Source organism: Pogona vitticeps, chromosome 1, assembly GCF_051106095.1.
Source record: "Pogona vitticeps strain Pit_001003342236 chromosome 1, PviZW2.1, whole genome shotgun sequence".
Classification (NCBI taxonomy): domain Eukaryota; kingdom Metazoa; phylum Chordata; class Lepidosauria; order Squamata; family Agamidae; genus Pogona; species Pogona vitticeps.
The window spans coordinates 220,101,590-220,125,777 of NC_135783.1; the positions used below are offsets into that span (position 1 = coordinate 220,101,590).

General features: G+C 39.4%; 1 protein-coding gene across 3 annotated transcripts in view; it reads right to left on the reverse strand.

Annotated features, from left to right (window-relative positions):
- The window catches only part of ARHGAP15 (Rho GTPase activating protein 15), a 541,978-nt gene that overhangs the window by 33,084 nt on the left and 484,706 nt on the right, over positions 1 to 24,188 (reverse strand). The gene's annotated exons all lie outside the window — the stretch shown is intronic.

The window sequence follows — 24,188 nt, forward strand, 5'->3', positions numbered from 1 at the left end:
CTCAGTGGTGATTTCTAGGATCTTTTCATTCAAAAAAGGCTCTTCTAAAGGTTGGGAGTGTTGGAATAGCAATAAAAAAGGCCAGCAGGCAAAGGCGGAAAAAAGGAACCGTCTAAGGGTTAATTTGTCCTTAGAGAGCTTTTAAGCAACCAGCAAGTACGATTGCAAGGCAGTAGCACTAATTTGATGTCCTGGATGCATGCAGAAACCCATGTTGAATAGTAGCTTGGTGGGGCTAAAGGGGCTTCCTCTTAACTGGCTTGGGGGGGCATATGAGAAGGTTGTGTTCTATCTTTTATGGCCAACCAATATAATTTGCTAAGCTTTTTTGTGGATTCTGATCAGTATACTATAGAGTAGCTTTACTGAGAGAACTGTTCCTGTCGGTGGCAAACTCCTCTTTCCTCCATTTAGCCATTCAGGCTAGCAGAATCCTAAGGGTGTGTGTGGGGGGGAACTGGTGTGCGATGCAGTGGGCTACAGGGACAGGGTGTATGATGAAAATGGGGCAACAGCAGGTATCATGAAGGGGAAGGTTTTCTGACCTGTAGGTTTGGTTTGGCTTATGTGCAGATAGTGCAGTGGACCCTCTACTTACAGAATTAATCCGTATTGGAATGGTGGCTGCAGGTCAAAAAGTCTGTAGGTCAATCCATTGACCTACAATGCATTGAAAACCGATTAATCTGTAACCGGCCGTTTTTGTTCTGTTTTTGTTCCATTTTGGTTTTTTTCTGGTCTGTAGGTTGCTTCTCTGGCTGCAAGTCGAACCTAAATTTTGCGGCCAGAGAAGTCTGTAACTCGAAAACTCTGTAACGTGAGCCGTCTGTAAGTCGTGGGTCCACTGTGTTCTGCATGTAAAAATTGGGAGCTCTGCCTGCAGTCCCAAGTGTTAACCTGAGGTACAGATTTATCTTATTAGAAAGAAGTAGGTCAGAGCTATAGCTTATGGCCTTCTCAATTAGCAGCTGCTTCCATAGTCAGAGAATGTTCTTGGTGGCTTCTCCCAGACTCTGGAACTTCCTGCTAAAGAAATAAAGATTTATGATCTTTCTGCCATCCTTCTACTGTGAGACAAATCTTCAAGCAGATTTTTGGCATGTAGGCTGATCAACTGTTGAGGAATGATACTGGTATTTTATTGCTGCATTTAAACTTCTTTATATAATTTTAATTTATTATTTAGTTTAATCTATAACCACTTCAAGTACCTTTTTATGAGGAAAGCATGGCATCATTTAATTAATAGATCACACCCTTATATTTGTTCCATACCTCAGATATAGAGCTCATATGCTTCATTTTCTTTCTACTGATCAGTTCTTGGTTGTGTTGATATTGGTAGTCTACATCCTGTCCCTTGTCTGCCATTCTTTCCTTTGTTTCACAACCTCCTTTTGTGAAAAACAATTAGCCAGTCAAAGAATTTGAGACTGAGACCTGTATTCACCTTTGCCATGTGAAACTTCTTTTGATGATATGATAACAGTCTTGCTGCTGACTGACTCAGGAGAAGCATACCTCTTATACAATTAATGGTTTCATGCCTTTATGGTTTCTGACTAAGATATTTGCATGAGATGTTGAAGCATTGTATAGCTGTGCTTTCATTTTGCAGCTGATAAGATAAAATAAGTTCAAGACCCCGAACATAGGGAAATCATTTTACATGCTACACATTCAGATAACCTGAAACTTCTCACTGGCATTATGCAGTGCAGTTTTAATACATGTTTTTAATGGTTAATTCTTGTACATCAGAAGTGGTTTCAGACTCCTGTAAGGAAACGATACCTCTCTCATGGTAGTAATGTACAAGACCTCCCTCGGCACCCTGAATGCTTTATATCAGCTTTGTTAACTCTTAATGAGTTTAAAAATCTAAACAGTTATACTGACATTGGATGGTGAAAAATTTTGACATTTTCAGTTGTCATTTTGTTGATCATTAACATTAAAAGCCATAGGACTGATGGTATAAAGCTTTTGCCTATTTTGCTTTTGGCTCCTTCAAAAGAGCTCTTTCAGGATTATAAATTACCTTTACCAAACAGGTGTTTTCCAGATGCATACAAATCCCTTAGTCTGATTGCTAGGGATTGGGATTTGTAGTACAATACAACTGGAAAGTGCCAGGTCAGAGAATAAATTGCTGAAAGCACGCTAAGATAACAACCTGTACAATTAAGTTTGCCATTGATCCATTCACTGTATGTCTTCTGTTCTTTCCACCCCACGCACCCCTGGCAACATGTATACTGTTTGTTCACTTTTCAAACAGATGGATTATTTAAGAGAACATGGCATAAAATTTAAAAAAAAAATCTCGTCAAAATTCCTCTAAAAATGCCCTTAATGTTTTAAAACAACTAGAATATATTACTTATTACATCAAACCAAGCAATGCTGTTCCCACTTATTATATTGCTTTTGAAATGTAACTCTTTCATGCCTTTTTTAAAACACACTAACACATTTGCAGCAGGTATAACTGTGTTATTTAAATTAAAAACTCCAAACCTCTGAACTTGTTTCAAATAACATACTGTTAGGACTAACCAGCTTATTCAGGTACATTGAACGTTAGCTTAAAGCTTTAGCTTCACTAAAGACAGATGTAAAGATTTCTGATTGTTTTCTGCAAAACAGGGGAAAGTAACCTCAATGGGTTTGGGATTGCAGTATTGCCCACAGCCCCTCCTGCAGGTCACTCCTGCAGGTACAGAAATGACTGTTTGTAATTTAAAAACCAAGACCCAACACCCCCAAACCTATCATTTGGAAGCATGTCTGGTTTTGGAGTGGAGGGATCACCACCCAGAACATTTGATCGAAAAACTGCTACTCCTAAAAGCCCCTGGGAGCAAGGAGGGTTAAAAAAAAAAGCTTGACAAAATAATACTTTTTTTAAAAATGGAGGGGTTGTGAGGTGGCCTGGGGTCTACAAAAATGCCTCAAGGGAGCCCAAAGGCTATGTGCCACCCATGTCTGCTCTCATGTAGGCCAGAAGAAGAAAGGGAAGGTGAGAGCACACAATGCTTGCCTAGGCCTGTTTTCATAATGATACCATTGTTTATTGTTACACTCAAGCACAGCAATAAGCACTTGATCTAAACCACAGATTTGGGACCCTTCCCCTGGCGGTGTGTTTTGCGAAGTGTTTTCTGGGGAGGTTGCCACAGTTATTTTTAATTGCAATTACTCTTAGATTTATAATATTAAATATAGTACACACAATGCTGTTTGATTTTAATCTCTTGGCCAACAGGTAGATAATTTTAATCTGAATTGGAAATGCAGCCAACCTAGAGTTTTTAATTATTTCTGTACCTTTTGGGGTGGATCTTCCTTTTATGCATGCACATCACTCCTACCTCCTCTGAAAGAGTCATTCTTCCTTGTTTCTCTCTGCTGCTTTCCATCCACATCAGCCCTTTGGACCAAACTGTTAGCCCAGTTCAAAAAGGCCTGAATGAGGCGAGCGTGTGGGGCAGGCTGGGAATGCTGACACCCAAGATGGCAGCAGGATTGAAAAGTGGTTGCTGGCATGATAGTGGTGCCTTTTGCTCCACCTGTCTCCAGCTGTTTGGGGTGTGGTGATGGTGGTGCATTGAAGGGAGAAGGGAACTGAGATATTTCCAGGCCCTGCCTGACTCATGGAGGACGAAGGCAAGAGGGGCGAAAAGGTGGGAGAGGAGAACCATGGGGCAGGGCCCATGGGAGAGGTATTTATTTCAGCTGGAAGTGGAGGGGCTCTTCATTAATGCGGTGTTGGGGGGCGAAGATATAAAGGGAGGGTCATTTCTAAACACAAAAAAATAAATTAAATGCCAAGTGTGTTTATATATTTTTTCCTTCTCACATTTTGTCTGGTAGACAGTTTTACAGTTCCCACCATATTATTGCATTAATATTAATATATTAGGGTTAATTTATATTTAAAAATCCATTTTAATGCATTTTCTTGACCATATTAAAATGCATTTTATGCAAATACAGTGGTGCCTCGACTTACAACCATAATCCGTTCCAAAAGATGGACGTAACTCAAAATGGTTATAAGTCAAAGCACCATTTCCCATAGGAATGCACTGAAATGCAATCAATCCGTTCCGGCTGAAGAAAAATAAATAATATATAAATATATTTATAAAATATATACAAAATTTAAAAATCACTGCAAGACTCATTGGAAACATGATTAACCCCTTCTGGCCAAAGGGGGGGGAGAAAAGCAATCAAGCATGCAAGACCCATTGGAAATGCACAGAAAACAAACGGAGCAGATCGGAAATGTACAGAGAACAAAGGGGACAAGTCGGAAATGCAAAGAAACAAAGGAGAAAGCAAGGGAAGCACGCAGGACCCATCTGAAATGGGGGGAAAAACCTCAAAAGCAAACAAACCCCCCAAGACCCATTGGAAATGGGGAGGAACAAAAAACAAACTCCCCAAGACCCATCAGAAATGGGGGAAAAACCCAAACACAAACAAACCCCCAAGACCCATCACAGCACAGAAACATAACCTCCCAGCTCAAAACCATGCTGCAAAAATCACCCAGAAAAGTTTTTAAAAAGCAGAAAATAGCACCTTACCTTACCAGGCAGCCCAAAGCCTCCCTACAAAGACACACACTCACTCAGAAGCAGAAGGAGGCAGTCCCAAGTCTCCCCCGATGCACACTCTCTAACTGCTGGGGAGAAAGAGCTATAAAGAAGCAGCCTTGTCGCCACCTACAGTTAGAAATTTGAATTTCCCCCCTTCCCCCCCTGCCTTTTTCTGTTCATAAGTGGAAGCTCCAGTCGCAAGTAGAAGCAAAATTTTACGGTCTGAGCTGGTTGTAACTCAAAATGGTCATAAGTAGGGATGTTCGTAAGTCGAGGCACCGCTGTACAGCAAGGGGGTCAAAGTTTATTTGGCTGTTATAAAAGAGGGTTGCAACTCAAAAAAGTTTGGGAAACATTATCTAAATTTAAAGTTACCATATTTTATCCTCTTTTATAAGACACCACACACACACTTTTCTAACCCCAAAATTAAGAAAGCTTAGCTTTGAGGATTCCGCCTCTGGGCTCAGAATGTCGGACATTACGAGTCCCTGTTGAATCTGATCCTATAGGCTCCACCTCCAAGGAGGTGAGTTCCAATTGGTTTGTTCAGCATCAGTTCCATAAGGCTCATGATTGGAGGCAGCTAAGCCTCATAACTGAAGGAAGTCTGTTGACAGAGGCAAGGTACAGGCTGTTTTGTTCTCTCGTCAGCTCTCTCTCAGCTTACTTCTGTCCCTCAATTTTTAGTGTAATGATTTTTAGGAAAAAGTAGTGTCTTATACACAGAAAAATGCGGTATCTGATTGCTACAAAGGTGAAGAGAAGGGAAGCCATAGTCACCAGCCAGTGGAAAAAGAGCTGCTGGAATCAGACACACTTTTTCTCCCAGAGTATACATATCACAACTACCAGCTGTTTTGTGAGGAAACTATCCCTCCTTTCAATTCTGGAGTGGAATCATAGAGTCAGGGAGATTTTGTAGACTGAAAAACAGTAGAGCCCAGCTATTTTCCATATGCAAAAAGGGATACAACATGGCCAAGCAGGAAATGGAGATTCAATTTCCCTGTTACCAAACTGACTTTGTCTCCTGAAAGGTAATATGTGCCCAGACCCTGATTACCAACACTGGTTACTCTAAATCTCATAGAGTACTGTGCAAGAGCAAAGCTGTATACAGTATTTCCACATAGTGTCCAAGACAAAGTTTGAAAAAACTAACTTTTGTGGACAGAATACTTCAGCTAGTTTGGCCAGTCATTGCTGGCTTAGGAATTATGGAAGTTGTAGTCTAAATGGAATTTTTGAAAATCATTGTGTAGCATCTTTATGGAAGATTTACCCTCTTTGATTATGTCCTTGTGAATGAGGAAAAGTGCAGTATCTTGCTCATTATGTCCTTAACTGTCTCTTGTAAAAAGCTCCCTGTATAGGACCAAAGAATTTACATGGCCTGCAAAATTCAAATTGATCTTTTTGCTGAATGACACTAATAATTCTGAATTCTATTTGCTGAATTTTTGATTTGTTGTTCACTGTATTTTATGATATCATATCAATTTATTATGATTATGATTATTAATTGTGTTTTGATCTTTTCTGTACACTGCCCAGTGTGGCCTCTGGCCAGATGGTGTGGTATAAAAGTGTAAAAAACAAACAAACAAACAAACAAATAATATGATGACCTATATGGTAGACATATTCACTGTGGGTGCAGCAAAGATTTGATCACAAATTGTGAATAAGAAGTTTTAGACTATAATAATAATTATTATTATTACTGAGCTTAAATCGATGTTTGATGTTGGTGGGTATCTGGGTGTTTTTTGATGTTGAAAATTATAAGACAGTGTTTTGCTGTGCACTAAGGAACTGCCCATCTGTTACAGCCACTGCATTGTGAGTCTTCCTTCCTATGAACTACATCAATGGTATTTACCACTGAGGTTGAGAAAATCTGCATCCTGACTTTCTTCCGTGAAAGAATGAGAAGTTGCATTCACAGGATAATATGTTCATACCTCCTTCTTCATTCTTAAGCTCCCTGTGCCCCTTAAAATCAGAGCATGAGGGCATGATATTTCATATATTGAAGGCAATAAAGGGTGGTGACATGGGTTTTCATATGGGTAATGCACCCGTTCATTCTGGAATTCATTGTGGAATTCAAACCTATTCTGGTTTGAATTCCACAAGAGGTATCCAAGGAGCTGGACTGCAGGTTTATAACAGATTGAGCATCTTGAATACTTCCTGTAAAGTTCAGGAAAAAAAAGTCTGATACAAGAGTTACTGCCCTGCCCCATGTAAATGGGAGTAATAATGAACCCTCACTGCTTTAGGGTAGAAGGAGGGGATTGGTGAAAAACATCCATTCACCAACATGAACAACAGATCATTTTAAGACCCAGGGTGTAAAATGGTCCCACCTTACAATAAAAGATAAAACAAGTAAACCAGATACTATATTGATCAGTATAGAGGAAGCAATTGAAAACACGTTCTGTGACTATAACTCACAGTCATATTCTAGCATTTCCCACACAAAGTCAAAATTGTGACTCAGTACATGCTGAAATAGACTGTAAAGTTACTTTTCAGAATAAGGAATATGACAACATGCTGAGGCCAACAGTAACTGAGAAGTGGTAGGATCATGCACTGGGACAGTTATGGTTTACTTCAGCATGTCACTGTATTCATTCAAGTAATTTTCAAAGATATGAAAATAATTTTTTTTAGTTCATATACTGTACTGCCATATGATTTCACTCCAAAATTAGACTTAATGTTAAATGAAGCATATCAGATAAAATGCATGGGGGCAGGATCATGAAGGACAGGGTGAGCATAAGATGCAAAATTCAAAATCTACATCCCCAGATTTATCTTGACTTTCAGAGTGTAAAATAGCTCTTTTCATTTCCCAGCTTTGACTGAGAAAGATGGTGAAAAACTGCCAATTGAATACTAAAACATAGAAGTAATGTTGCACAATGTATCTCTGTTTTATGAATCAACAAATTTGCTAATTGTTATCTGACTGAAAAATAAGAAAAATAGGCAACTTGTGGTAACTTTAGTCAGCATTTTTGAGCTGGGAATGATAAACACCTCTGCTTGTCTCTGGCATTTATCAGAACTGTGATATTATTACCACATAGGCTCACAGCATGGCCACTGTTATCATCAGAAATAAAAAAGGAAGCTAATCTTAATGGTTTGTAAAGTCGTTACCTGCACTGGTCTGACATTTATCATGATCATCTTACTACATAGGTCCTCCATTGCAAAGGTATTTTATCTGGAAGGGACATCACTATGAATTATTATTTGCAGCTAGGTAGAAAATTGTATGTTGTAGATACCTTTTCTCATTATAAATCACAGTCACATTTCACCATTTCCCACACAAAGCTGCTGAGGCTAGGCTTTTTGCCATAACACTCATTCTCTCTTTTACAGTTCCATGAAAATATTGGATATTCTTTCATTAGAAAGGTTGATACTGATCGCTCTGCATGAGGTTTTTTTTTAAAAAAACACTGCACTAAAACACTTGATTTTTTTAAAGGCACAGTGAAAACACATTCTGCTTAACAAAACTTTTGATTTGCTGATTCATGAGGCATTAGGGAAGGGAACAGGGCAAAGGACCACCCTTTCTCTTTGCATTGGGTGGGCACACTCACCCTGAGGGCTTTCTGAATCTTTACTCCCTTTCTCCAGTGGCCACTGAGCAGCCTTTGAATACTTTAAAGCCAAAGGTGATTATTCACCCACAACTCGACACACCCAGTGCTGATAGTTGCAGTGCTTCATTTAACAATTCAAACAGAAAAAAAAAAATGGAACCAAGCAACCCATCAAGGAATCCCTTAGGTTTGGGCAGGGAAGAATTATTCAGAGGACCCACAGTATGTTGGGATTTCCAGTTCGACTTTTAACACAAAAGATGTAACAATGGGGGAGGGGAACCAACATTTATTTGTGTTACATGGGCTGCAATCTCATATAATTGCAGGAGGCATGCTGTTTGTGCTGCAATGGTTTGTGCAGAAGGGAACACCCAGGACTGCAGATACGGGCAATGACTCCAAGACAGGGAATGGAGAAACAAAACTTTCACTTTTCTGTGTCTGAGAAATACCTGATCTATACAAATGGTTCTTCCAATCATTAAGTTTTAATGGACCTGGATGTTTATTGCATACCGCCTTGTAACCAAACAGGAAGTCCAGAATTTATCTCCCCTATTCTCATTTGGTTGGAATAGACCTATGGTTTCAGCCTGACATAAATTCATTATGTTACAAGGTAGTGGGGGTTTGACCTCTGCCCCATCCTCAGTCCCACTGCATTATTCATGGCTGACAGACTTGGTGTCATTTTACCCCACTATTGGCTTCCTTTAAGAGGCACTTCAGAAAATGCATGCATGCTTAATGTTAAAGTCACAGTTATAGCTCAACTCAATACTTAATCTGATTTGGAACCGTAAGGCTTTGTGCTTTGTGCGATCTCACTTTTTAAACAGTAGACAACCGGTTTGTATTCTTTTCTGTTATTAATATTATTAAAGCTATTCTTTCTCTCTTTCCTAGCTTCACGTCACGTGTATCTTCCATTCTAAGCAAAACTTTCTGTTAGCAAGATCATTTCACCTCTTATTTTCATCTATCAGCCTGCTTCTTTTGCCTCTACTGAAAAATAAAAACAGAGGGGACCAGGTTGAGATTCTGAGTGCTAGAGAAAATGTGAGGCATCTGATTCTGGCTATAACCAGCCATCGTGTTGGGCAGACGCTCAGCAAGCTCCCCCACTGCGCTGCTGTGTAAGCTTCCCTGCTGGTATGTTTGCTATAGTTTTAATGTCTGTGAAAAATTTGGAGGCAACTAAATTATGCTCTGCCCTCCTGGATGTAACTAAAACATCCGATTTAGACAATCTCTATTGTCCTTGTTCAGTTTCAGCAGCTCTCTGCCAGCCTGGCTTTCAAAATGTATTCTTTTCTCTCTCATCCTCACAAATCTTATATCTTATGTGTGAAATGTTGCTAAAACAGAATACATGTTTGATTATTCCAGCTGAACTCTAGCTGGGACTAAACTGTGTGTAGACTGATACGTAGAAAAAGGATATATAGATAGACAAATTTAGAAAAAAACAAAGATATTAAAAACAAAAATATTGACACAGTTCTATTTTTGTTTATTATTTCTTTTGACTAAATATTAGAAGTCCAAATCAATGAACAGGCAATATTAAATTCAAGCAGACTGTATTTTGAAAAACTGTATAATATCTCTTAACGAACTGATAATCACTCTTCAAGATATGGATTGTTTTGCTTTTCACTCCTGTTACCTTCCCCCTCCACCCAAGGCAGGGAGGGGGAAAAAAAAATGAAAATGTTAAAATAAATGAACATTAACTTGTCATGTTTTAACACTATCAATTGATCAGTTCACCAAATGTGGTCTGTAAAAAGAGTTTTCCAATGCATATTCATACATATTTTTCAGTCCATTAGCAAGGCTTAAGACAATGAGTTTCTAAGACTGTACCGTTTAACAAATATATATACATGGAATTAATGGAATAAAAAAAGAGAGACATATTCACAGTACTTAGAAAAGTTAAACTTTAACGCCTCAACCTCCAGGTGCCATCGTTTGAGAAAAATAACCAATAATCGTCATTTTTTAAAGCATACTTGATGGGACTGATTATGCAATGTGCAACTCTAAATGGCTTATAGCACATTGTAGCATGGTTCCATCCCATTGGCTACAGTAGGGTGCAGGCAGATGGATGACAGTGACAAGGAGAGAAGTGCTTTTGCTTAGCCATGCGTTAAGATGCCATCCAGAAGCTCTGTGCACTACAGACACTTCATTAGGATGCCAGGATAATGGTAAACTACCACTCAGAGTGACACTCCATTTCCTGCTTACTGAGCTCTCCAACCTCGGCAGATGTCAACAATCTCACAGTGTTACAGAGCAGACCTAACTTTCCAGTCACTTTGACTCCAATTTTTTTCCCTTAACAGTGCCATACATTACCGGCAAACACGAAGCACCAAGTAACAGCACATGAAACAACCACACGGATTTGCTGGACCCTAATTATATCTGAAGTAGCATCCTACCTAATTTGCATCTCTGCGCTTAGCATAGCTGAAGTCAACACTGCCTTTTCCACAAGGGACTTTAAAAAGACATTTATTTATTTATTTTCAACATAGAAAGTTAAGGTTGGGGTTAATTAGCCACCCAAATGTGATAACTAAATAATGAAAAGCCCAATTCTGTGAGAAATCACCAAGCTTTGTGACTGACTTTCATTTGTTTATCCAGAGAACAAATCTGTTCATCTCTTTTTCCGGTAGATGTTTTTGTTCGGCTTCAGTTCTGTGAGTAGTTCTCTGTGTGTACAGAAAGAGCAGGCTGGAACATCTGGATAGTGTGATATTTTCTCTGCAAATGCACAATTTGAGGCTACCACACACCTCCCTAACAAGCATTTAAAGCCAAGAGAGACGACTGTGTTAGAAAGCTTTAGCCTGTCTTTTTTTTTTTTTCACTCGAGAAGCAAAAATAGCTGATGGTTTCCTTCCAAATTACATCCAAAAGCAGAAACAGTATGAAAAATAATTTCTGCATCTTTGGGAAGAAACCCATTTCCACAAATAGGAAAACACACATGGCAGTGGTGCAACTGCACCAAGCCTTAGAGTTTGGGGCATATTGGAAACACAGATGGGTAGAAGGGCTTCTGGCCAGGGCACCAGAAATCTGCAGAGCTGGGCACTCTATTTTCCCCTTCTTCTTCTTTTTTCCAGCTGCCAGGGAGAAAGCCGGATCGCAAAGGTAAGGAACATGGATTCCTAAAGAAGGAAGGGAGGGAGGGACTTCAAAGGTGCAATTGGCATGATTCTCTTTTATTTCTAAACAGGGCAATTTGAGAACCCTGGTCTTCCTTCACACTACCTGGAATTTCACCTTATCCTCTTCCCTTTCTCAGCTCCACCTTTTCCTATCCATCAGCAAAATGAATACATTTATTCAAGGAAAAAAAATGGTTGTTGTTATGTGCCATCATGTCACCTCCGACTTACAGTGACCCTATGAATAAATGATCTCCAAAATGTCCTGTCGTCAACAGCTTTGCTCAGCTCTTGCAAACTCAGGCCTGTGGCTTCCTTTAAAATACAATAATTAATAAAAACTTTAATAAATGATTATGAGGATAATAATGGTGATGATAGTAATATTAATAGATAACAAAACCTTTGATAATTAGTACAAACTTTAGAATATAATAATAAATAAAAACTGTGTTGAGGAAAAAAGGTGGAACCAGTCTTCCAGCTTAATCTCCACACTTTTTGTCCATTCTCTCCCCCCACCCCCGATCCTTCTCCTTTCTTTCTTGCCAGATTGAACATCAGGGCTCAGTGCACGGTGCTGCTCCGTCCTGCCAGCATCCAGCAGCTCTGTGCTTGACCCCACAATCACCTTGAAAATGTGCAAATACCTCTGACAATTGCTAGTGTTCTCACATTTCTCTAAAGACAATGCCCATCCCTACTGGTTGGTTTGAGGTAGGGTCTTCATGCCTTGCAAGTACTGGTATGGCCCTCCTAAAAGAATAAATACTTTTTGTATTTGCTTTGCATAAAGAGGTGGATACATGAGAAGGCAAGGCACTAACATGCACCAATGAGAATGTGTTTGCTTCATGGGTATCTAAGATCTCCTCCCACTCCTAATCCAAACTGAAAACTCCAGAATACTTTTCGCAGGGACTGTACCTAGTTTTTTCAAACTGCTGTACTGGATACCCAAGGCGACTGACTGACATGGGAGAGGGTTGAAGCAAGGGAAAAAAATCCTAGTTAAATCCTAGGAAGCCCCCAACTCTTTGAAGAAAACATGTTTCCTTCTTTCCTTTCGGGAAATTATGTGTAAAAAATGGAATCTTATTCCAGACTTCCTTTTAAATGAAACCCTGTCTTTCCTCAGAAATTCTATACATATGTGAGGAAACAAAATTCAAAATTCTTCTTTTATAGAATGATCAGGCCCCAAGATTTTCTCAGAAAGATAAAAATGAAATATGCTTTTTAAAACTGTTAAGTAATGAATAAGCTCCTCAGAAAGTAAGCATGTAAAAATAGCTGTACAGGTCCACAATAGTGACTTATTAGGGGCAATGGCTATTTTTTATATTTCTCTGTTACAGAAATTACCATGTAAAGATGTTGATTTCTTTAAAAAGTATTTCTTTAAAAAGAAAAATAAGAAAGAAAAAAACAGCTATTGGAGGGGCTCAGTTATATTCGGGGATATTTATTAGTGAAAGGCAAACTGATTTTATTCTTTTGTTCTCCCTCCTTCCCTCTTTTTTTTTAAAAGCAAAACAAACAAAATAAACAGCATTTTCCCCAGGGCAGATTTAGATTTGAAGACTGTTTATTATATCATTTGAATAAGACTAGACCTGGCCTTTTGACTTTGAACCACTACCAAATTTCAGGCTGTGAGGAAATTGTTCTACATTTCCTGACAAATTGAGTTAAGCAGACATTAAGTGGGCTTTAAGAAAACAAATGGCCATCTTTATCACAGGTGGACACTGATGGCTTAATGGGGCCTGGGCTGATTGTATCACTTCTAATGGCTTGACGGGAAGCATTAGGGTTTTTGCATAAAGAACTGGCATTGCGAACCCTGCTAACACAGACCTGTCAAGCGTTCTGTATCCCTTTGTGCATGGAAGCAGATGTTTGTATGTATACTATGAACTGGCATTAGAGCAAGCGACAGATGCCTGTATGAATGCCAGGTTTGTGAATTTTTTACAGCAGGAGCATGTTCTGAGGAAGTACAGCCCTGCCCTCTATCATAGGTAATTCCCGATGGGACTCTGCTAAATCCCAGCGATGTTTTCATTATTTGGTTTTCCTAGCAACGGGATGAACGTTGTCTGTCCTGAAAAAGGAAGATGAGAGCACAACCAAATTCTTACAGATTTGCAAATTCTTACAGATTTGCAGCATCAAGGCCATTGTGAAGTTGCTGATTTCTCGCCCTCTTCCACTATTTCCACTGCACTATGTAATTTAAAGCAACCTTCCACAGAGAGGGGGGGGGAAAGGGTCATTATAACTATGCATTTAAGACTTTTGTTAATTTAAGGCTGTGACTATTTGTGTTCGCTGGTGTCATCCCCATCAGACAAGGAAGAATTAAAAAGGGTATAATTCCACCCCTTGCCTTGAGTATCTCTCCCAGCTTTTCATTGCTCTCTGCATCTGAAACTTATAGTATAGTTGTCTGTCAATGATACAACCAGGTAGCTTGCAGTCCATTAAACAAACACTGGGCCCCCCTCACTTTTATTTGACATTTTATTTGGCTGTGACAAATGAGCAGCAGTTGGATTATAACATAATTTGTCTTGTCTTTATTACCAGCACAAAGGACACCATTCATTAATTATTCTGCCGTTGCAGCTTAACACTAACTGGAAAGGTCCCTCTTCGGACAGATGGCAGGGACGATGTTATTTATATCAATCAGCCAAAATCCTCAACAAGGATTACTGTTCCTGAGACTACAATGATTTATTTCTTTTTACCTCACCCTCCCTCAACCCCTTCTGCTTTCAGAGATTTCTGTGTTAAAATGAATTTGATAGGGAAACTTCAAGCAAAGCCATATTTAACCTGTTAGCTTACAAAACAACATGTTTGGTACATCAGTTTAAGTGCTCGCCATATTTGTTGCCTGCTCTTGAACTGGTTTAGTAGAAATTAAAATACAATAAAATAAATTAATAACAACAACAACAACAATAACAAGAATAATAATAATGCATTGTTGACTTGGTGGAGTTGAGAGGGAGGAGAAAGATTAAGTGAGGGTCTCAGAGCAACGAGTTCAGCAAAAGTTTGCCTTTTTTGTAACGTCATACTGCTGTTGCCCCCAGAGACCACTAGGGTCAGGAAATGGTGCCAGCTGTCAGGCTTTCTGTCTCTGAAAAGATGAGATGACCTGCCTTATTACAAAGAGACCAGCAGTAGGCCCTCTGAAAGATGAGCTAGAATGTTTAGCTAAACTGAGGGTCAAACTATACATGAGACAGATGCTCATCAGTTCCTACTGTTATTGAATATGAGGGGTGGAGCAGGGGTAGATTTTTTCCTTATTTGCTTGGTCTCTTAATGACTCTAACATGTGATCAGGCATTAGTAATTTCTACAGAATGCGTCAGTTCTTAAAAGTATTCTGAAATCTCTAAAAGGACTTCTTAATCGTTGTGCTTTTGCTGGATGTTCTCTTAAAGCAAAGGAATTTGTGTGAAATGTGAATTATTTCATTCCATCAGGGTTAAGCTTAACCCAGCTGGAATAACCTGGTGCAATGAAAAGACTAAAATGTAGGAACATTTATTGTCTGCAGAAATTATTGGTATAACCTTGCTATCCTGATTAGTTTGCAAATATTAGAAGTTCCATCAAGACAAATATCAGCAACATGCAAATACCCTTGCAGGTTGTGATTAAGATTTTAAATGTATCCTTTTGCTTTTAGTTAATGAAAAACAAAGTCTTGGAGGATCTAAGTTGTAATTTATTAAACATGAAAGGCTCCTTGATGAAATATAGAAATGAGATATATTTTGCATTTCAAAGATTTAAGCTGACAACTTACTTGCATGCAAATAAGAGCAAGATTTGTAAAAATATTTGAAAAGAAATTATTCCTGAATGTACTTATTACAATAATGTGGCATGTAGATAAGAGAAACACACAGCATTAAAAGACATTCATTTCTCCAAAGTCTTAAAATTAGCTTCTTTCTGCCATTGTGTATTAATGTTCTTCTTCAGGAATGCAGCATATTAAAGAACTGAGTAGAATTAGTAATAAATTTGTTAATTACAAATTTAAGCAACATAACTGTGTTGTTTTCTCCATTTTTTTTCAAAAGCAGAATTGCTAATGCATTTTAATCATTTATGTACAAACATTTGAGGATAAAATATTCTGAAGTTTATCAATTTCAAGAGCTGTTTATTTGCTAGCAAAATAGGGCATGTTATACAACATATATCTTATCATTTTTGCTCATCAAATTCCCATTTGCAGAATGCAAATTTTTCTGGTCTAAGTGCTCTTGCACCTCAATTTAAATGAATAATAGGAAAGACTCTATTAAAATCGGTTTAAGGTTGCCATGGGTGACATATCAGTAGGGTTAAAATGAGACAAAAAGGTCACAAAAGCAGTCCTTACAACTTTTTTCTCTTAAACAATGAAGAGCATGTAAGCAGCTGTATAGACTTAAACCAATCCACCACCATTTTGAAATTATAGACAATGCACTGTTTGTAGATTTTATTAACATAGCAGTGCAAACCAAACGAGTAGGGGAAATCTTACTGCCATCAATAAATCTGGGAATGTATTTAGTTGCACTAAAAATTAAAGAGTAAGCCCTACTGCAATAATGCTGTAGACTGACAGGTTGTGGATTTGTAAAAATAACAGAGACCTCAGCAACTGACTACTTTTCCTGGGATAAATCCTTCATTTCAAGAAACCAGCAAGGTATCATAATCATATTAAGCAAGCAGCTAGAAACTATACCAAAACACTCTAGTTATGAAGAATTTTGAGTCTCAGCTAACTTGATTTATGGGATTATGCATGCAGTCATTTGATAAGTATTGAAAAATACTCCTATTTCCTTGAGAAGGCTTTCTTGATCTATCACTGTGTGAGCGCATGTGGGCTTGTCTGTGTCACAGCCTTATCCTGTTTAATGTGGAACAAATAACATCACTGACCATTTTGAAGAGTTTGATGAGCAGAATAAAATTTCTGCTCTTCTGAATTTTAAAAATTGGTATGTCAAACCTATTAACGAGCTGAATTTACAATACCCCTTTATGACTCCCATTTGGGTTTCAGAGAATCAGAATTTTGTTACAACTCCTTTCTTCATTTACAACAAAAAGGAAGGGGGGAACCCCCTCCTTATTTGCTAAGGTTACACTGCTAGTTTAATTTTCATGGGAGCAGTGGAATATTTTGAAGTGAGTAACATTTACCAAGTCATTAGTTTTATGCAAACTAGGGAGGAAGATGAAAGAAAAAAAATTATCAATTATTTATAGATTGTTAAAATGTATCTTAGCGCGGAGCTACTGTATAGAAATGACAATTAGCCAAACTTACCTTCTTTAATTAATAATGCATACATTATGCTCTTTGGGCAGCTAATCACCAGTTCTACAAATTTGTCTGACACCGTTGAAGATACCTAGCGCATGGATGAAGTGGAGAAGAGAATGCACTGCCTTTCAAATGCTTTCGCTTGTAGTTGCAATGCTGAGGTAGGCTTGTTATCAAGGCATTTCCTCCTCAAAGTCTTCCTTCTACTTTCATTTGCTGACATTCAGGGTCTGAAGCACAAACTGTGGGTGCTCTGCTACCTGCTTATGTGAACAGTGTGAATAAGGTTATGACTCACTCCCAATGATCATTTGCATTTTTTTTAAAAAAAATATGAGATGTAAAATAAAAATAGCTGGTTTTCTGCATTTATTATAAATAAAACCGTCTTGTACTTATAGATTTTCCCCATGCAGTCCCTTGTGAGGCTGGAAGGTGCTTCTGCTCACACAAGGGAGACGTGTGCCTCAAGTCCCGTCTTGTGACTTAGCCCCACCCTCTGTACCACAGGAAATACCACCAAGGGTTTCCCTCTCCTCGTGAGGATTATTTTGAGGAAGGGAAAAGGAAGAATGATGCTGTAGAAGGGAGAAAGAGTGAGAAACCTCCATTACTTAAGGTGTTAAATCTGTTCACAGTTCTTAACATTCCAGCCCCTGCTGAATATTTTTTATTTTTAAAGAAGTTGTTGTTTTGGAAACCTGACAGAAGCAGTGTACCATTGTTCACTGGGAATCTTAGAAAACAGGAGACATTAAGCTTGGACAGTTGCAAAGAAAAGTATGGGCTGGAATGGAGTTTTTAACACATTTGGTCTGAATCACACATACACCTAAGAATCAGCCATTCCTTGGTTCTTCTCATTGAGCTATTACACCTTCTCGTGTACCCCTACTGGCAAAAGCGATACTGCTAGGTCTCTTTCTTTTTCACACTTTACTAATGTAAAACTTGTGAGTTGATGTCATAATCAGTTCCCAGTTTACCCACCAATACAACTGGCAGCCCATTAGGTGGGCATAAGAGCGAGGGAGCATGGAGATCTAGCACTGCTAGGTTGGAAGATTCTGTTCCAAAAGGTTTATGGTCTTCTCTTCAAAAGGTTCACATGGAAGCTTTTAAACAATTAAAATAAATTGCCACAAAACTCTTAAAACAATTACGTATTTCAGGCAGGCAATGTTTTTTCCATACTGCTGCATTGTTTTTTACAAGGACCAATTTGAGATAGGATACAACAAACCTGTTCCCTTGGTTCAGATACTAAAGGTATCTCATGAAGAATACAAGCTAGAGCAAATTTGCTGAAAGAAAATATTCTGTTTCTGCAATTCCATTTATGCTTGATATATAGAATTGCTTACCAATAACCTGCAGGGTAATACTAAATGAGTGGCACAGTGGTAACTTTGGAAATGGAGATGCTCATCATGATACTTTTCACACCCCAAGGAGAATCCAAAATGCAGGTCGCTGCATTGATCTATATCTATCTGTGACCCACCTGTAATGTAAGCGTGTGTAGTGTACACACATACATGCAGCACACATGCGACAATATCTAATTTGCTATCTCCAGCTGACAGTTACAGAGTAATAATGATAACAATAATCTTAGAATTGCAGAGCTGGAAGGGACCTTATAGATCAGTGGTCCTCAACCTTGGGCCTCCAGATGTTCTTGGACTTCAACTCCCAGAAATCCTGGCCAGCAGAGGTGGTGGTGAAGGCTTCTGGGAGCTGTAGTCCAAGAACATCTGGAGGCCCAACATTAGGGACCACTGTTATAGATCATCAAGTCCAGCCTCTGTCAAAGAGGTCACACTGGCTCCACAGCTAGATACCTAAACCACTAAGCTATCCAGCTGCTCTCTGAGCTGGCAAAGGGTGAAGTACTGGGTATGCTGAATAGTGGATGCACCTACAGTTATCTTAGGATATAGGGAAACACAGCAAGTGCTTAGAAAGAGAAAGACCATCTTCTCATGATTTTCCAGTGTCAGGGAGATACAGTTTATCTCAACATCAAGAAATCAGCTCTAGCGGAGTATGATCTTTACTCAGAACAGGTCTTTTGCATAGATAATAGGTCTTAATTGCCTTTTAATTGCATTTAAAACCAAACCACTTCAAAATAAGTGATATGAATCTCAGCCTTTTGCTGTCAGAGAAAAATAGAGAAAAAACAACACTCCACTCTTTTTTCCTAGTAGTAAGATTTTACCCTGTAATTCCCCCACCCCCAAACTACCTTGTGGGAAATCTCTCAGGATTCCTCAGACATTTTGTGTTAATTTGTTCCTCTGAAAGGAGTACCAAACGTTGGAGGATTGTTATAATTCCTGCATAGTATGGCATATTTTTTTCTGCAGAATGCACCTGAAAAGACATTAAGCAGTACAGAAATTGGCAGTTACCTGTGCAGAGCAATGAATGAGTGAAAAACAACATAAAAGTGGACGGAACAAGACTTGGGGGCTCATTTCCTCAGGAAAATGACTGATGCAGGGGGAAGTCTTGGTCATAAACTTCTGCCTGGCAAGACTCCAAAAGTCCCAAAGGATGGGAAACTTACAAGGACTCTTCACAATCCTCCTCAAATGCTTTAAATTACAAACTGGATCGCTCATGATATAATGTCGCCTGAACAAGCCATCAGCATAACCCGTATTATTGCAAAGGTTGTAGCTATGTCACAGGGAAAGGAGAAGCCTAAAACAGGCAGTAGCACCCGAGGCCATGGCGCTTGCTAATTAGAGATGAGCCTGAATCGCTGGTTTGGCGTGGTTTGTTTCCTGGCTGAACAGCTGATCTATGGTTTGGTGCCCCACCCCCTCCAATAGATGCCCATTTGGTGGTAGCCCCCCCCACCCTGTCTCCTCTGGGTGCTGCCTCTGAGCGGGCACCCACTGGATCGGGCAGGGCGCCAACCCGTGGATCAGCTGTTCGGCTGGGAAACATAGTGCCAAACCAGGGGTTCATGCCCATCTCCACTACTAATCAAAACATCTTAGCATTTTGGTCTCTGCAAACCATGACAAGGCACAACACTGAGGTCCAAAAAGCAAGATACAGACTCATGTATGCAGCAGTGGTTGAGCTGCCATAAAAATCAAGCCACTTCAAATCTGAACAAACAAGCAACTTGCATTGTATTTAGTGCCACTTCCTCTTGCTACTTGCCTGGTCATGAGTGCCCCCACAAATATTTTTGTCCTTGATCTAATCAGGCGTCTGGTGGCCCTCATATATATATTTGCATACAGTATATCAACTGAACCTTAGATACCTTCATAATTTCCACTTCAAGGAAGATGCCTCTAGACCTCATAATCTGTAGACTCCCAAAGGCCCAGAATTCTGACAGCAAGGCTTCCAAACCCTAAAATGTATAGCTGGCTTACCTTGGCAAAAGCTGAATTTCCACAGCACCACATATTCAGAGATCTACATATACTGGGGCAAGAAATGATCTGACCCAACTCATGCTTTCTGCACAGTCCTTGAAACCAGTAGGTCCAAATAGATCTTGACTGTTGACAATTGGCTGTCTACCATTTCTACTGTACTTCGGGCAATCAGATCCCCCCCTTTTTCTTTCTTTTTTCCCTCCCCTTTTTTCCTCCCCTACTCTTTTGCCCTCCCAAAGAGGACAATGTCCTCTCTATTTTATCTTTCCATTCAATGCATCATACTATATCTTAATACACATTTTTATTTGTACAGAGACACAGTTAATATAAAGCATAATCTCTAACAGACTGTGCCAGATGTCTCCTCCCTATGTGGATTTTATAGCTGTAAGAAAGCTTTGTGCTGGACACTAGTTACCTCTGACAACACATTTTTAATACCATGGAAGGTATTGCAGAGAGCATTCTAGCCTGTTTTTGTTTGTTATAAGCAGAGTATTTGCAATAATTTATGGACAGCTTTGAATTTATAAATATGAAGGAACTGCCAAATATTTTAACTATTCCTTCATGGCAAATCGTCTTTAAATACTGGCAGGATGATTTTTTTCCTGTTTTAACATTTACTTGTGGACCAGAAACACTTGCAGTCTATTGCCCCTGGCCTTCTGTGAGAATGTTAGTTAGCAATGCTCATAAAAACTCAATTCATCAATGTGAACATAATTTGCTATGAACAGAAAGCTCACAAAAGGGTGAATTTGTCAGATAGACAGGTGGCCTGAGATCTCTCCCTGATACTGAATGATATGAATAATAGATTCTGGTAAATGTATGCCAAGACTTGAGCTGTAAACACAGCTGCCTCCATTCCCTTCCAGAATAACAGCTTCGAGAACGAAAAGCATAGGAGCCACAGTTCCACCTGAGGACTAAGCCAGTGCACGCACATAGGCACATATGTGTGTGCATGCACGCACACACAAACACATACACTTGCTCATTCTCACAAAGAAAATAAGCCTTACAAAAGGAATATAGCCAGTAATTGTATAGATAGTGGGGTTTTTCTAATGCTTCGTTACTTATTCCAATTGTGAATGGATGATAGAGAATGGAATAAAAGAGAGAAAGAGAACAGAACAAACATTTTCATCCTTTGAAAGCCCAATATTGCATAAGTTATGATAATCTTCTTCTAAAATACCTTGTTTGCAAAAAAAGACTGAACCCTAACATCTAGTTTCATCCTGTCTGATTCAGACTTAGTTGGGAGAAAGGTAATAATAATAATAATATCCAAAAACTGGATGGAGTAGAGTTAAAAACTGTGATATTATAAAATCACTATCAAATGATGAAAATTATAAATACCTTGGAATACTAGAAATGTCCCCTCCATCTTCTCCATTGCAGAGCTCGGCCAGTGCCCTGGTTTAACCAGGAGCTGTGAGCTATGAAGCAAAACGGGAGAAGGCTAGAGTGCATTTGGAGACGGAACCTGATGGATTCTAATTGGAAAGCTGTTAGGATCACAACTAACCACTACCTTACTAAGGTGAGAGCTGCCAGTCGAGCTCACTTTGCTGTCCAGATAAGCGAAGCTTCAAATCAGCAGGTGGAACTTTTCCGTATAGTTCACAATCTATCTGGAATTGGTCTAAACCAGTGGTTCTTAACCTTTGTTACTCGGATGTTTTTGAACTGCAGCTCCCAGAAACCCCAGCCAGCACAGTTGGTGGTGAAGACTTCTGGGAGTTGCAGTCCAAAACTCCTGAGTAACCCAAGGTTAAGAACCAGTGGTCTAAGTCAGTGGTTCTTAACCTTTGTTACTCGGATGTTTTTGAACTGCAACTCCCAGAAACCCCAGCCAGCACAGTTGATGTTGAAGGCTTCTGGGAGTTGCAGTCCAAAACTCCTGAGTAACCCAAGGTTAAGAACCAGTGGTCTAAGTGATGGGCCTCCTACTAGTATTTCACCTGACCAATTTGTAGCATTTTTAAAATCTAAAGTGGAGGCCATCCACCAAGAGCTCTCTCCTTTTTTGAATACAGTAGATGGAGCAGAGACATCCAGCGCTCCGCCTTGCCTGATAAGACTCAATCTCTTTCAGCCTGTGACGCCAGATATGGTGGACAAAGCGCTTGACCTCTGTCGTGCCATCACCTCCTCCCTTGACCCTTGCCTGGCCTGGCTAATCAAAGCAGGCAGGCCTACAACAACCGAATGGGCCATGGCAATAATTAATGGGTCTCTCCAGGGGGAGAGACACTCATTAGGCCCATAAGGAAGAAACCAAGTTTGGTGGCAGACAATATTGGCAACTATAGGCCCATTGCCAATGTTTCTTTCCTCAGCAAAGTGGTAGAGGGGGTGGTTGCTAACCAGCTCCAGGCTCTTTTGGATGAAACCAATGCCCTGGATCCATTCCAGTCGGGCTTCAGGCTGCGTCACCATACAGAAATGGCAATGGTCACCCTTTGATGACCAGCTGAGGGAGGCTGACAGGGGCAAAATTTATTTGTTGGTCCTCCTTGATATCTCAGCTGCCTTTGATACCGTCGACCACAGTATCATCCTGGGGAGGCTCTCTGACCTGGGAATCGGTGGTCTGGCACTTGCGTGGCTCCAATCCTTCTTGGAGGATTATCCTCAGAGAATACAGCTTGGGGAGAGTGTTTCAGCCCCGTGGAGCCTCAATTGTGGGGTTCCACAGGGCTCGATTATCTCCCCAATGCTGTTTAATATCTATATGAGGCCACTGGGTGGCTTTGTGCCATCAGTACGCTGATAACACCCAGCTCTACATCTCCTTTTCTCCAACCACAGTGAATGCCGTTCCGTCCCTTCAGCGCTGCCTGGAGGCTGTACTCCAATGGATGCAGGAGAATGGACTGAGGCTGAACCCAGACAAGATGGAGGTCCTGAGGGTGAGTGGCCCCTCCATTGGTGGTTTAGGAAACTCCCTCTCTTTTGGGGGGAGTGACTCTTACTGCAAAGAGTGAGGTTCGCAGCTTGGGGGTCGATCTGGATCCGGCGCTCACCATGGAAACATAGGTGTCATCAGTGGTCCGCTCCACCTATTTCCATCTCTGGAGAATTGCCGAGCTGTGTCCCTATCGATGTTGGGGCATTCACCATTTTGGTCTGTGTGCTTGTAGCAAACTTAAGACCTGGCTCTTTAGGCAGGCTTTCCCTCCTGTCATCACTTGAATATTTTTCCCCATAGTACTATTATTGTTTTTTATCTCATTATATTGTTTTTATTTTATTTTTTATTGTTAGCTGCCCAGAGTAGACTTCGGTCTAGATGGGCGGGGTATAAATAAATAAATAAATAAATAAATAAATAAATAAATTAATAAATTAATAAATTAATAAATTAATAAATTAATAAATTAATAAATTAATTAATAAATAAATATAGAATAGAATAGAATAGAATAGAATAGAATAGAATAAAACAAATAAATAAATAAATAAATAGAAGCAGATAACATCCAGCACACAAAAGTTAAAGAAGAGACAGAAAGGGAATACTACAATATACTGAGAAAACTCTTAAAATCAAAATTAAATGGTGGAAACACAATCACAGTCATAAGCACATGGGCAATTCAAGTAGTTAGATACCCAGTGGAAATAGATTAGACCCAAAATGAATTGAAAGAATTGGCTTGAAAAATGCAGAAACGAATGACCATGCATCATACGCTACATCCAAAAAGTTATCTGGACAGAATATATTTACCATGAAAAATTAGAGGTCATGGATTAGTGCAAATACAGCAGGTACTAGAAGAGGAAAATAGAAGCCTAAATGGTTATATTAGTAGAAGTAGAGAAAACTTACTTAAGGCAATGAAAATGGAGAATATTTTGAAAAGAACAGAAACAAAGGCTCAATATAAGAAACAACAATTTGAAAATAAATTAAACAGTTGGAAAAAATAAATCACTACATGGAC